This window comes from Anomaloglossus baeobatrachus, chromosome 1 (assembly GCF_048569485.1).
Source record: "Anomaloglossus baeobatrachus isolate aAnoBae1 chromosome 1, aAnoBae1.hap1, whole genome shotgun sequence".
Taxonomy (NCBI): domain Eukaryota; kingdom Metazoa; phylum Chordata; class Amphibia; order Anura; family Aromobatidae; genus Anomaloglossus; species Anomaloglossus baeobatrachus.
Window position 1 is genome coordinate 734,325,586 of NC_134353.1, and position 13,373 is coordinate 734,338,958.

Here is a 13,373-nt window from a genome sequence, read left to right on the forward strand (position 1 = left end):
CTATACAGAAGTCTAATAGCCACGTTTAGGATGCCACTAGGTTAACTCAGTGATTGCTAGTATAATGGCTTAGTGACAATGAGTTTGATTGTGCAATGCAGGCAGACGTGCTGCAAATATCTTTGCACTAGTGGGACTATACAGAAGTCCAATAGCCACGTTTAGGATGCCACTTGGTTCACTCACTGTTTGCTAATATAATGGCTTAGTAACAATGAGTTTGAGTGTGCAATGCAGGCAGACGTGCTGAAAATATCTGTGCACTAGTGGGACTATACAGAAGTCCAATAGCCACGTTTAGGATGCCACTAGGTTCACTCAGTGTTTGCTAGTATAATGGCTTAGTAACAATGAGTTTGAGTGTGCAATGCAGGCAGACGTGCTGCAAATATCTTTGCACTAGTGGGACTATACAGAAGTCTAATAGCCACGTTTAGGATGCCACTAGGTTCACTCAGTGTTTGCTAGTATAATGGCTTAGTTATAATGAGTTTGAGTGTGCAATGCAGGCAGACGTGCTGCAAATATCTGTGCACTAGTGGAACTATACAGAAGTCCAATAGCCACGTTTAGGATGCCACTAGGTTCACTCAGCGATTGCTAGTATAATGGCTTAGTAACAATGAGTTTGAGTGTGCAATGCAGGCAGACGTGCTGCAAATATCTTTGCACTAGTAGGACTATACAGAAGTCCAATAGCCACGTTTAGGATGCCACTAGGTTAACTCAGTGTTTGCTAGTATAATGGCTTAGTTATAATGAGTTTGAGTGTGAAATTCAGGCAGACGTGCTGCAAATATCTTTGAACTAGTGGGACTATACAGAAGTCCAATAGCCACGTTTAGGATGCCACTAGGTTCACTCAGTGTTTGCTAGTATAATGGCTTAGTGACAATGAGTTTGATTGTGCAATGCAGGCAGACGTGCTGCAAATATCTTTGCACTAGTGGGACTATACAGAAGTCCAATAGCCACGTTTAGGATGCCACTTGGTTCACTCACTGTTTGCTAATATAATGGCTTAGTAACAATGAGTTTGAGTGTGCAATGCAGGCAGATGTGCTGAAAATATCTGTGCACTAGTGGGACTATACAGAAGTCCAATAGCCACGTTTAGGATGCCACTAGGTTCACTTAGCGATTGCTAGTATAATGGCTTAGTAACAATGAGTTTGAGTGTGCAATGCAGGCAGACGTGCTGCAAATATTTTTGCACTAGTGGGACTATACAGAAGTCCAATAGCCACGTTTAGGATGCCACTAGGTTCACTCAGTGTTTGCTAGTATAATGGCTTAGTTATAATGAGTTTTGAGTGTGCAATTCAGGCAGACGTGCTGCAAATATCTTTGAACTAGTGGGACTATACAGAAGTCCAATAGCCACGTTTAGGATGCCACTAGGTTCACTCAGTGTTTGCTAGTATAATGGCTTAGTAACAATGAGTTTGAATGTGCAATGCAGGCAGACGTGCTGCAAATATCTTTGCACTAGTGGGACTATACAGAAGTCCAATAGCCACGTTTAGGATGCCACTAGGTTCACTCAGTGTTTGCTAGTATAATGGCTTAGTTATAATGAGTTTTGAGTGTGCAATTCAGGCAGACGTGCTGCAAATATCTTTGAACTAGTGGGACTATACAGAAGTCCAATAGCCACGTTTAGGATGCCACTAGGTTCACTCAGTGTTTGCTAGTATAATGGCTTAGTAACAATGAGTTTGAATGTGCAATGCAGGCAGACGTGCTGCAAATATCTTTGCACTAGTGGGACTATACAGAAGTCCAATAGCCACGTTTAGGATGCCACTAGGTTCACTCATTGTTTGCTAGTATAATGGCTTAGTTATAATGAGTTTGAGTGTGCAATGCAGGCAGACGTGCTGCAAATATCTGTTCACTAGTGGGACTATACAGAAGTCCAATAGCCACCTTTAGGATGCCACTAGGTACACTCAGTGTTTGCTAGTATAATGGCTTAGTTATAATGGGTTTGAGTGTGCAATGCAGGCAGACGTGCTGCAAATATCTGTGCACTAGTGGGACTATACAGAAGTCCAATAGCCACGTTTAGGATGCCACTAGGTTCACTCAGTGTTTGCTAGTATAATGGCTTAGTTATAATGAGTTTGAGTGTGCAATGCAGGCAGACGTGCTGCAAATATCTGTGCACTAGTGGAACTATACAGAAGTCCAATAGCCTCATTTAGGATGCCACTAGGTTCACTCAGCAATTGCTAGTATAATGGCTTAGTAACAATGAGTTTGAGTGTGCAATGCAGGCAGACGTGCTGCAAATATCTTTGCACTAGTAGGACTATACAGAAGTCCAATAGCCACGTTTAGGATGCCACTAGGTTAACTCAGTGTTTGCTAGTATAATGGCTTAGTTATAATGCGTTTGAGTGTGCAATTCAGGCAGACGTGCTGCAAATATCTTTGAACTAGTGGGACTATACAGAAGTCCAATAGCCACGTTTAGGATGCCACTAGGTTCACTCAGTTTTTGCTAGTATAATGGCTTAGTAACAATGAGTTTGATTGTGCAATGCAGGCAGACGTGCTGCAAATATCTTTGCACTAGTGGGACTATACAGAAGTCCAATAGCCACGTTTAGGATGCCACTAGGTTCACTCAGTGTTTGCTAGTATAATGGCTTAGTTATAATGAGTTTGAGTGTGCAATGCAGGCAGACGTGCTGCAAATATCTTTGCACTAGTGGGACTATACAGAAGTCCAATAGCCACGTTTAGGATGCCACTTGGTTCACTCACTGTTTGCTAATATAATGGCTTAGTAACAATGAGTTTGAGTGTGCAATGCAGGCAGACGTGCTGAAAATATCTGTGCACTAGTGGGACTATACAGAAGTCCAATAGCCACGTTTAGGATGCCACTAGGTTCACTTAGCGATTGCTAGTATAATGGCTTAGTAACAATGAGTTTGAGTGTGCAATGCAGGCAGACGTGCTGCAAATATCTTTGCACTAGTGGGACTATACAGAAGTCAAATAGCCATGTTTAGGATGCCACTAAGTTCACTCAGTGTTTGCTAGTATAATGGCTTAGTAACAATGAGTTTGAGTGTGCAATGCAGGCAGACGTGCTGCAAATATCTTTGCACTAGTGGGACTATACAGAAGTCCAATAGCCACGTTTAGGATGCCACTAGGTTCACTCAGTGTTTGCTAGTATAATGGCTTAGTTATAATGAGTTTGAGTGTGCAATGCAGGCAGACGTGCTGCAAATATCTGTGCACTAGTGGGACTATACAGAAGTCCAATAGCCACGTTTAGGATGCCACTAGGTTCACTCAGTGTTTGCTAGTATAATGGCTTAGTAACAATGAGTTTAAGTGTGCAATGCAGGCAGACGTGCTGCAAAGATCTTTGCACTAGTGGGACTATACAGAAGTCCAATAGCCACGTTTATGATGCCACTAGGTTCACTCAGTGTTTGCTAGTATAATGGCTTAGTTATAATGAGTTTGAGTGTGCAATGCAGGCAGACGTGCTGCAAATATCTTTGCACTAGTGGGACTATACAGAAGTCCAACAGCCACGTTTAGGATGCCACTAAGTTTCCTCAGTGTTTGCTAGTATAATGGCTTAGTTTAAATGAGTTTGAGTGTGCAATGCAGGCAGACGTGCTGCAAATATCTGTGCACTACTGGGACTATACAGAAGTCCAATAGCCACGTTTAGGATGACACTAGGTTCACTCAGTGTTTGCTAGTATAATGGCTTAGTTATAATGAGTTGGAGTGTGCAGAGGACAGGAGGGTACAGTGGCAGGGTTGTGGGGCTCTGGGTAGAGGAATGGAAGCCTGCCTTTCTATTCCCTCCTAATGGGGAAATGCAGCGAGGAAATCCCTGACCTTAGCTACACCGACGCTGTCATCTTGTGTAGCTGTTAAACTCTGTTTTCAGGACCTGTCACCTATGGCTCTGACCCTGCCGGTACGAGCCCTTAAAAGGACTGATAGAAAGTGCTATCCCTAAGCTGTCCAGCGCTGTGTATGGAGCGTAATACAGCTGTATCGGTGATAAGAGCTGCGCCAGTGATGTCTGACACCAAGGACGCAGAAGGCAGATAATGGCGTTCTGGAGGAAAATGTCCGGTTTTATAATGCAGGGACATGTGACATGGACATCCTATCACACATGCCGTTGCTTCTCTGGCTAAAAGTCCACTTAGCTGTGTGTGTGTCTGGGATTGGCTGACATGCTGGCCCGCCCCACAAGACGCGCGCGCTTAGGGAAGGAAGACAAGAAAAAAAAAAAAAAATGGCGATCGCCATTATAGAAACAGCAGTGATCTGAAGGCGCTGTTCACGCACACTATACACTGAAATGTCATAATAGTGTGATTCACAGAGTGACTTAAAGTCCAGCTAGAAGCTTTATTTGCAATATCACATTGATCTGTAAATGGTATAAATAAAGTGTACTTTGGTTAAATAAAGAGAAAATTGATCATGCCCACATGGATGCAGGTCTTTTTCTCCGAGCGCTCGATCTTGATTAGGTCTGAAGAGGCCTAATTCAGTGATCTGAATGCGCTGTTCCCGCACACTATACACTGAAATGTCATAATAGTGTGAGTCACAGAGTGACTTACACTATTCCAGCGGAAAGCCAGCTAGGAATTAGCTGTTTTTTTTGCTGCTAGAACCGTTCTCGAACGTATCTAGAACTATCGAGCTTTTGCAAAAAAGCTCGAGTTCTATTTCGATCTAGAACAGCCCCCAAAATCACTCGAGCCGCGAACTGGAGAACCACGAACCACGAACCGCGCTCAACTCTAGTGCCTACACCATGGATCGTGCAAAAGGTTTTTTTTTGCACAGACGTGTGAAGAAGGCCTTATACGTAATCACATCATAGTGCAAAACCTATTTATCAGATTTCTATATGTTTCCATCCAGCTGTGTATGATAGTAATTTTTGTTTCAATAAGTTATATTTCCATATATAATGAAATTCTTCTATGATAAATTCAATTTTACATGTATGAGTGCAGCAGTAAGATCTACTACAGTATATAGCAGAATTAGTATTCTGTAAAGCCAGTGTTATCATGTGTGACCAAACATCACTTAGAAAAATCCATAAAAGCCTATTTGCATACAATTAGCGATGAATCTAGCACTAATGAGGCAAATGACCCATGAGGAAGAGCCGTACATTTTGCCAGCGGAGGTTTGGCACAGTGCAATATAGTGTAGATGTTAAATGAATTAGAGTTTGTATACTGAAATACTCAAACTTTCTTGGAAAAACCTTTGTCACATTTAGTACATTGTTTTTGCTCCAGGGGATTAACGCTAGGCAGTGCCGAGGATGCAGTCACACCTTGGCCTACAGTAACACTGCTTTCTGTAGTGGGTATGACTGTGTGTATCGGTGACATGACTGCATTAATAATCCATGTACTAAGAAATGGCTGTGTTCCCTACAACTGCACCGTGACATCACTGTCTGCATTATTCTTATATTATTAGGCGGTTTAAAAAATGTATACTGTGATGCCACTGTGTACATTCTGAGATTATTTTCATGTGATGTTTAAATTCATGTACTGTGCCATCACTGTGTGCGTTATTCCTTTACTGTTCTTCTGTGTTTATCATTTATGTACTGTGACATCAATGTGTGCATTGGAGAGCTGGGAAGTCAGGATATTACTGTGTGCTGTTCACCACATGAGGGAATATTCGAAAGGGAAACTTAAACAGTAATTCCTTTATCGGCAGAATCTTCAGACACTAACCGTTGTTTGGTAAATTTGTCAGGTGAGTATCTCCGGTCTGGAGAAGAAAACCTAGTCCCATCTTTCCAATGCACACCTTGACATCACAGTACATGATGTCCCAGTAGTGATGAGCGAGAACTTAGATGCTCAAGTGCTCAGTACTCATATCGAGCAGGTCGGACGCTCGGTTGGGCTCTACTCAAGTACAGAGCATTATGGAAGTCAATGGGAAATTTTTCTGGAAAGCTCCCCCAAAAGATCTGAGGTGGGAGGGAGAAAAATAAAAATCAGGCAGGGAGTCGAGCATGTCGAGCAGGCGCAAGATGCTCAATCAAATCCTGAGCGTCTTGAGCACTCTGATGATCGATAAAGAATTGAGCAGTGCCGAGCACACTCACTCAGCTCTACTTCACAGCTTTCAAATTATCTAAGCCTAATCAGAGGAAGGATTAAGTGCAGCCATCCCAAAAGTAGGTGAGCATGTTATTCATTCAACACCCACTCACCACTGTCATCACCATATTTCCAAAGAGCGCCACCATAACATCTCTATCTGTCTATCATTGAGTGCATTATCCACTTAAGCTACAGTCAGTAGCTGCTTGGGTTACCCATAGCAATAGAAAATGTAGTGGGAGCCCACACATTTTTTTTTTACCCCTAACCCTAGGGTTAGGGTTATGTGTTTGGGGTATTATTTTTTTTTTATTTTTTAATGAATTAAAAAAAAAATAGACATGGGCTTCGCCCATAGAGCATTTTACTGCTTACTCATCCCTACTCTGGACCACACAGCCAGCAGAACAAGTAATCAGATCAGCTGACTCGTGTTGGCCGATTATTTGTTCTGTTTCCCCCTGCATCAATCGCAGCATATGCAGGCTGTGAGGTCAGCTGAGTTTGGCCGGCACTGGAGTCAGCTGAGTTGAGCTGACCTAACAGCCTGCACACGCTGCAATGGATGCAGCGGAACACAGAACAAGTAATCGTCCGACACTGAAGTCAGCAGATCTGATTACTTGTTCTGCTGGCTGAGGTCAGCTTGTTCAGCTGACTCCAGTGCCGGCCGAACTCAACTGACCTCACAGCCCGCACATGCAGCGATAGATGCAGGGGGACACAAAAAAAGTAATTGGCCGACACTGGAGTAAGCTTATCTGAACTCAGCTGAACTCCCGACCACACAGCCCGCACACGGTCACATGTGATCGTCAGCAAGCAGTGACTGCTGTTAACCTGCATCCATCACAGCGTGTGCGGGCTGTGAAATCAGGAGTCAGCTGACTCCCGATGAGCTGACACCAGTACTGGCCGATAAATTCTGTGTCCCACTGCATCCAGGATCCGGTAAAATAACAATTGTGGCTGCATGCGTTGCACATTCAATCCATAGGATCCGGTCATATGCGGTTTGCGTGTTTTTGCCTACAGGCAAAAAATCGCTGATACAAAAGTAGCCTTATTGTTCTATCATTGTAATTCTGTATTTAATATCCATATACTGTGATATCACTGTATCCATTACACCTTTATTGTTAGGCTGTTTAAATGCCATATTCTGTGAAATCAATGAGTGCAAAATAAAATAAAAACAAGAATATGTGCCCACATAGCAGATTTGTATGCAAATTTTCTGCACACAAAACTTCATGTTTTTGCAGTTAAACAGCTCTTTTTTTATTGCGTTTTCACATTTTTTTCTGCCGTTTTTTCATTTGTGTTTTTCCTCATGGGTTCCTGCACTGTACCACCACAATTGCCGCCGGGGTCTCTGGGTGATGTAAGAGTTGGTACCTGGCTTTCACTGACCAAAGTGGTGCCCGCTCCACTCCCGGTAGTTTAACCCCCCTGAATGCTGCAACCAATGCGATTGCAGCATTCAGGAGGAAGGGAGAGCGATCGCTTACCTCTCTCTGGCGATTAAGTCCCTGTAATGCGATCATAGGGACCCGATTGCTGCTATGGCAACTCTGGGTCGTTACCATGATGACCCTGGGTTACTGAGCTACAGATCACCTCACAGACCATGCTAGATGCATAGTATGTGAGGCGAAGTGTTAGGGGCACTTTGCAAACTACGACAACGCAGGTGCGATGTCGGTGGGGTCAAATCGAAAGTGACGCACATCCGGCGTCGCTGTCGACATCGTAATGTGCAAAGCATTTTTTATACGATTAACGAGCGCAAAAGCATCGTAATCGTATCATCGGTGTAGCGTCGGTCATTTCCATGACAACAACCGATGTTGTTCCTCGTTCCTGCGGCAGCACACATCGCTGTGTGTGAAGCTGCAGGAGCGAGGAACATCTCCTACCTGCGTCCCGGCCGGCTATGCGGAAGGAAGGAAGGAAGGAGGTGGGCGGGATGTTTACGTCCCGCTCATCTGCGCCCCTCCGCTTCTATTGGCCACCAGCCATGTGACGTCGCTATGAGGCCGCACGACCCGCCCCCTTAATAAGGAGGCGGTTCGCTGGCTAGAGCGACGTCGCAGGGCAGGTGAGTGCATGTGAAGCTGCCGTTGCGATAATGTTTGCTACGGCAGCTATCACCATGAAATTGCAGCTGCGACGGGGGGGAAACTATCGCGCTCGGTATCGCAGCATCGGCTTGCGATGTCGTAGTGTGCAAAGTGCCCCTTAGTGTTGCGAGTGCAGCCCTGACAGATATAATCCACTGCAGGGATTGAGCTCAAGCACTGCACTGGATTATATCTGCACAAAAAAAAGCTGAAAGAATTGACATGCTGCTTTTTTTTTCTGCATCAAAATCTGCAAGAAAAGAATCAACATGTGCACAGCAAGTCAGGATTCTCATAGACTTTGCTGGCATGCATTTTTCTTTGCAATGTTGATTAAAATCTGCAAGAAAACAATGCATGAAAAAAACACAGCAAAAACCCATTGTGTGCACATGGCCTAAGGCTATGTGCGCACTTTCCGTTTTCACCTGCGCTTCAGGTGCGTTTTGGGTCCGTTTTGAACTGCAGCATTTTCGTGCCCAAATGCATGCGTTTTGGTTTTCCATTAAAGACAATGAGAATTCATGATTTCTTGTACGCACTTCAAAACGCATCTCCAAATTTCCATAAGTTTGGTCAAAAACCATGCGTTCATAAAAGGACCCTGTCAATTGTTTTTGCCATTTTTGGTGCGTTTTGTTAACATTGAAGTCAATGAGAAGTAGCAAATAGAGTTGAGCGCGGTTCGCGGTTCGAGTTTCTCCAGTTCTAAGCTCGAGTGATTTTGGGGGCTGTTCGAGATCGAACTAGAACTCGAGCTTTTTGCAAAAGCTCGATAGTTCTCGATACGTTCGAGAACGGTTCTAGCAGCAAAAAGCAGGGCTTTTTACAGCTACAGTGTGCAGGAGCCATCGCTGGCAGCCTGCCAGAAGCTGGTAACCAAGATAAACATCGGGTATCCAAGCAAAGCACTTTGGTTAGTAACCCGATGTTTATCTTAGTTACGTGCAGGAAGCCCACACTTCCCCGCTCAGCTCGCTCCGCCCCCTCCTGCACGCAGCATGTATTGTACACACACACACACACACACACACACACGGTCCCGCTCGGCTTACCTGCGGTGATGAAGTCCCGCCATCCCGACCTCAGCGCTGTCACTGTCCTCCATGGCCGCCGCTTGTCACATCACCTCTCGCTTCCGACCCGAGACTGACTAGCGGTGACGTCACGGACCTCTCGCGATACTTGGTGTGAAGGCACCGGTCATTGAACTCAGTGACAGGGGCTGTCAGTGTGCTGGAGATCAGCGCAGGTAATGTACCTCGCTGACAGCAGCAATTGTCATCCCCTGCAGTGACCTGGGCTGACCCATTGATGTTAGCTCAGGTCACTGCATTGCTCTCCCAGCCAATGGGGAACATCCTGCTCTTCATTGACTGGGACAGTGTGGATCGTCATGGCAACCCCTTGGATTACACCAGACCTGGATTTGTTTTTCATTCTAATAAATTGGTTAAAGAGGGAATGTTTTGGGGAGTGTTTTTTCAAATAAAAATGTGTTTGTCGTCTATTTTTTTTTATTACTGACTGGGTTGGTGATGTCGGGTATCTGATAGACGCCTGACCTCACCAACCCCAGGGCTTGATGCCAGGTGACATTACACATCTGGTATTAACCCCATATATTACCCCGTTTGCCACCGCACCAGGGCGCGGGATGAGCTGGGGCGAAGCACCAGGATTGGCGCATCTAATGGATGCGCCACTTCTGGGGCGGCTGCGGCCTGCTATTTTTAGGCTGGGGAGAGTCCAATAACCATGGACCTCCCTAGTCTGAGACTATCAGGCCCCAGCTGTCTGCTTTACCTTGGCTGGTGATCCAATTTTGGGGGACCCCTACGTGTTTTTTTTTTAAATTATTTATTTAATTTAAAATAACAGCGTGGGGTGCCCTCAGTTTTGGATTACCAGCCAAGGTGAGGTTGCCAGCTGTGGTCTGCAGGCTGCAGCCGTCTGCTTTACCCTAGCTGGCTACAAAACTAGGGGGAACCCTACGTCATTTTTTTTTCATTTTTTTGGCTAAATACAAAGCTAAGCACCCCTTAGTGCCACATGAAAGGCACCAAAGGGTGCTCCACTTTTTCTCCATTTTTTCTCCACTTTTTCTACATTTTTTCTCCACTTTTTCTACATTTTTTTCTCCACTTTGTCTCCACTTTTTCTACATTTTTTCTCCACTTTTTCTACATTTTTTTCTCCACTTTTTCTCCACTTTTTCTCCGCTTTTTCTCCACTTTTTCTCCATTTTTTTCTCCACTTTTTCTCCACTTTTTCTCCACTTTTTCTCCATTTTTTTCTCCACTTTTTCTCCACTTTTTCTCCACTTTTTCTCCATTTTTTTCTCCACTTTTTCTCCACTTTTGCTCCACTTTTTCTCTATTTTTTCTCCACTTTTTCTACATTTTTTCTCCACTTTTTCTACAACTTTTTCTCCACTTTTTCTCCACTTTTTCTCCACTTTTTCTCCACTTTTTCTCCACTTTTTCTCCACTTATTCTCCACTTTTTCTCCATTTTTTTCTCCATTTTTTCTCCACTTTTTCTCCATTCTTTTTCTATGGTCGGTCTACCCATTAGCTCTGCCATGCACACTGTAGCTCTACACCTACTGCACATGTTACTTTATGATTGACATCTCTTTCGTGCCAGAGCTGTCTAAGTCTACTCAGACCCCATATTTGTCATTACTATATTGTCCTTGTACTGTATTATGACATTTGTATCATGTGTTTCATTTCTTGCTGTGTTGCAATTTTTTTGCTGCATCCCAATTGTACCTCTACATTGTTCGAGTTTATGTTATTGTTCTCTCACTCTTATGTGATACTGATTATTGTCATTTTTCATAATTACATGCAGATAAGTCCAATCTGACGAAGGCTCAGGCCGAAACGTCATTTGTAACTTGTTTTGGACAAAAACATATATGCTTATGAAAATTTTTTTTTTCTTAATACGGACCAATAAAGAGTGATTTTGCATTACTATCCGTTGTGACTTACTGACTTAGTCTGGGAGATTTAGAGTGCCGAGGTTACTCACTAATTTTATCTATTATTACCTCTGAGCACCTATATACCAGTGAGCAGAGCTTCATCTACAGTAGTTCTCCTGATTAGGCATGCCCTTACCTCATGAGCAGGGCATTGCAGCTTTGGTAGCAACCATTACAACATGGACTCTGCTGCTGTGGACCCGAGAAGAGTGAGTGCAGATTCATTGCACCCACACTCCTCACATGAAGGGTCCGCACTCCTAGAAAATGGGGGATACGTTCCCTGAGTGTCTCCCCCCCATATTCTAGACGGTCCAGAGTCGTCATGGGACTCCTTTATTTTTTTTCTTACAATAAATTGGTGAAAGAGGAAATGTTTTGGGGACTGTTTTTTCAAATAAATTTCTTTTGTCGATTTTTTTTTTTTGTTAGTTCTGACAGTTTATGATGTTGAGTATCTAATAGACGCCATGACATCACAAACTGCTGGGCTTGATCTCAGGTTACTTTACAGCTAGTATCAACCAGATTTATTACCCCGTTTGCCACTGCACCAGGGCACGGGATGAGCTGGGGTGAAGCGCCAGGATTGGCGCATCTAGTGGATGCGCCACGTCTGGGGTGCCTGCGGCCTGCTATTTTTAGGCTGTGAAGGCCCAATAACTATGGACCTTCCCACCCTGAGAATACCAGACCACAGCTGTCCGCTTTACCTTGGCTGGTGATCCAATTTGGGGGGGACCCTACTTTTATTGTGTAATTATTAATATTTATACAATAATTATAAAAAAGAGCCTGAGGGGACCTCCACATTGGATCCCCAACCACGGTAAAGCTGCCAGCTGTGGTTTTCAGGCTACAGCCGTCTGCTTTACCCTAGCTGGCTATCAAAAATGGGGGGACCCAACGTCATTTTTTTTTTTAACTATTTTTTAAATAGAAAAAATTAATGGGCTTCCCTGTATTTTGATTGCCAACCAAGGTAACGGCAGGCAGATGGGGGTGGCAACCCATAGCTGTCTGCTTTATCTGCGCTGAGAATCAAAAATACCGCGGAGCGCTACGTCATTTTTTTAAAGATTTATTTTTACAGCACTGTGATGTCCAGCAATCAAAATACAGGGAAGCCCATTTTATTTTTAGTTATTTAAATAAATAATTAAAAAAAATATATATGAGCTCCCGCTGCATTTTTTGTATTGCTAGCTAAGGGTAATCCAAGCAGCTACTGGCTGCTAACCCCCACTGCTTGGTGTTACCTTCACTGGCAATGGAAAATCCAGGGAAGCATTTTTTATTTTTTTTGCCAAAAAACTACAAAAAAAGGACGTGAGCTTCGCCATATTTTTGTATGCTAGCCAGGTATAGCAGGCAGGTGCTGGAAGAGTTGGATACAGCGCCAGAAGATGGCGCTTCTATGAAAATGCCATTTTCTGAGGCGGCTGCAGACTGCAATTCGCAGCAGTGGGGCCCAGAAAGCTCAGGCCAACCTGTGCTGCGGATTCCAATCCCCAGCTGCCTAGTTGTACCTGGCTGGACACAAAAATGGGGCGAAGCCTACGTCATTTGTTTTCTAATTATTTCATGAAATTCATGAAATAATAAAAAAAGGGCTTCCCTTTATTTTTGGTTCCCAGCCGGGTACAAATAGGCAACTGGGGGTTGGGGGCAGCCGTACCTGCCTGCTGTACCTGGCTAGCATACAAAAATATGGCGAAGCCCACATAATTTTTTCAGGGGGCAAAAAACTTCTGCGTACAGTCCTGGATGGAGTATGCTGAGCCTTGTAGTTCTGCAGCTGCTGTCTGTCTGTATGGAGAAGAGCAGACAGCAGCTGCAGAACTACAAGGCTCAGCATACTCCATCCAGGACTGTTTGCAGAAGTTTTTTGCCCACCAAAAAAATGACGTGGGCTTCGCCATATTTTTGTATGCTAGCCAGGTACAGCAGGCAGCCACGGGCTGCCTCCAACCTCCAGTTGCCTATTTGTACCCGGCTGGGAACCAAAAATATAGGGAAGCCCGTTTTTTTTAATTATTTCACTTATTTCATGAAATAATTAAAAAACAAATGACGTGGGCTTCGCCCCATTTTTGTGTCCAGCCGG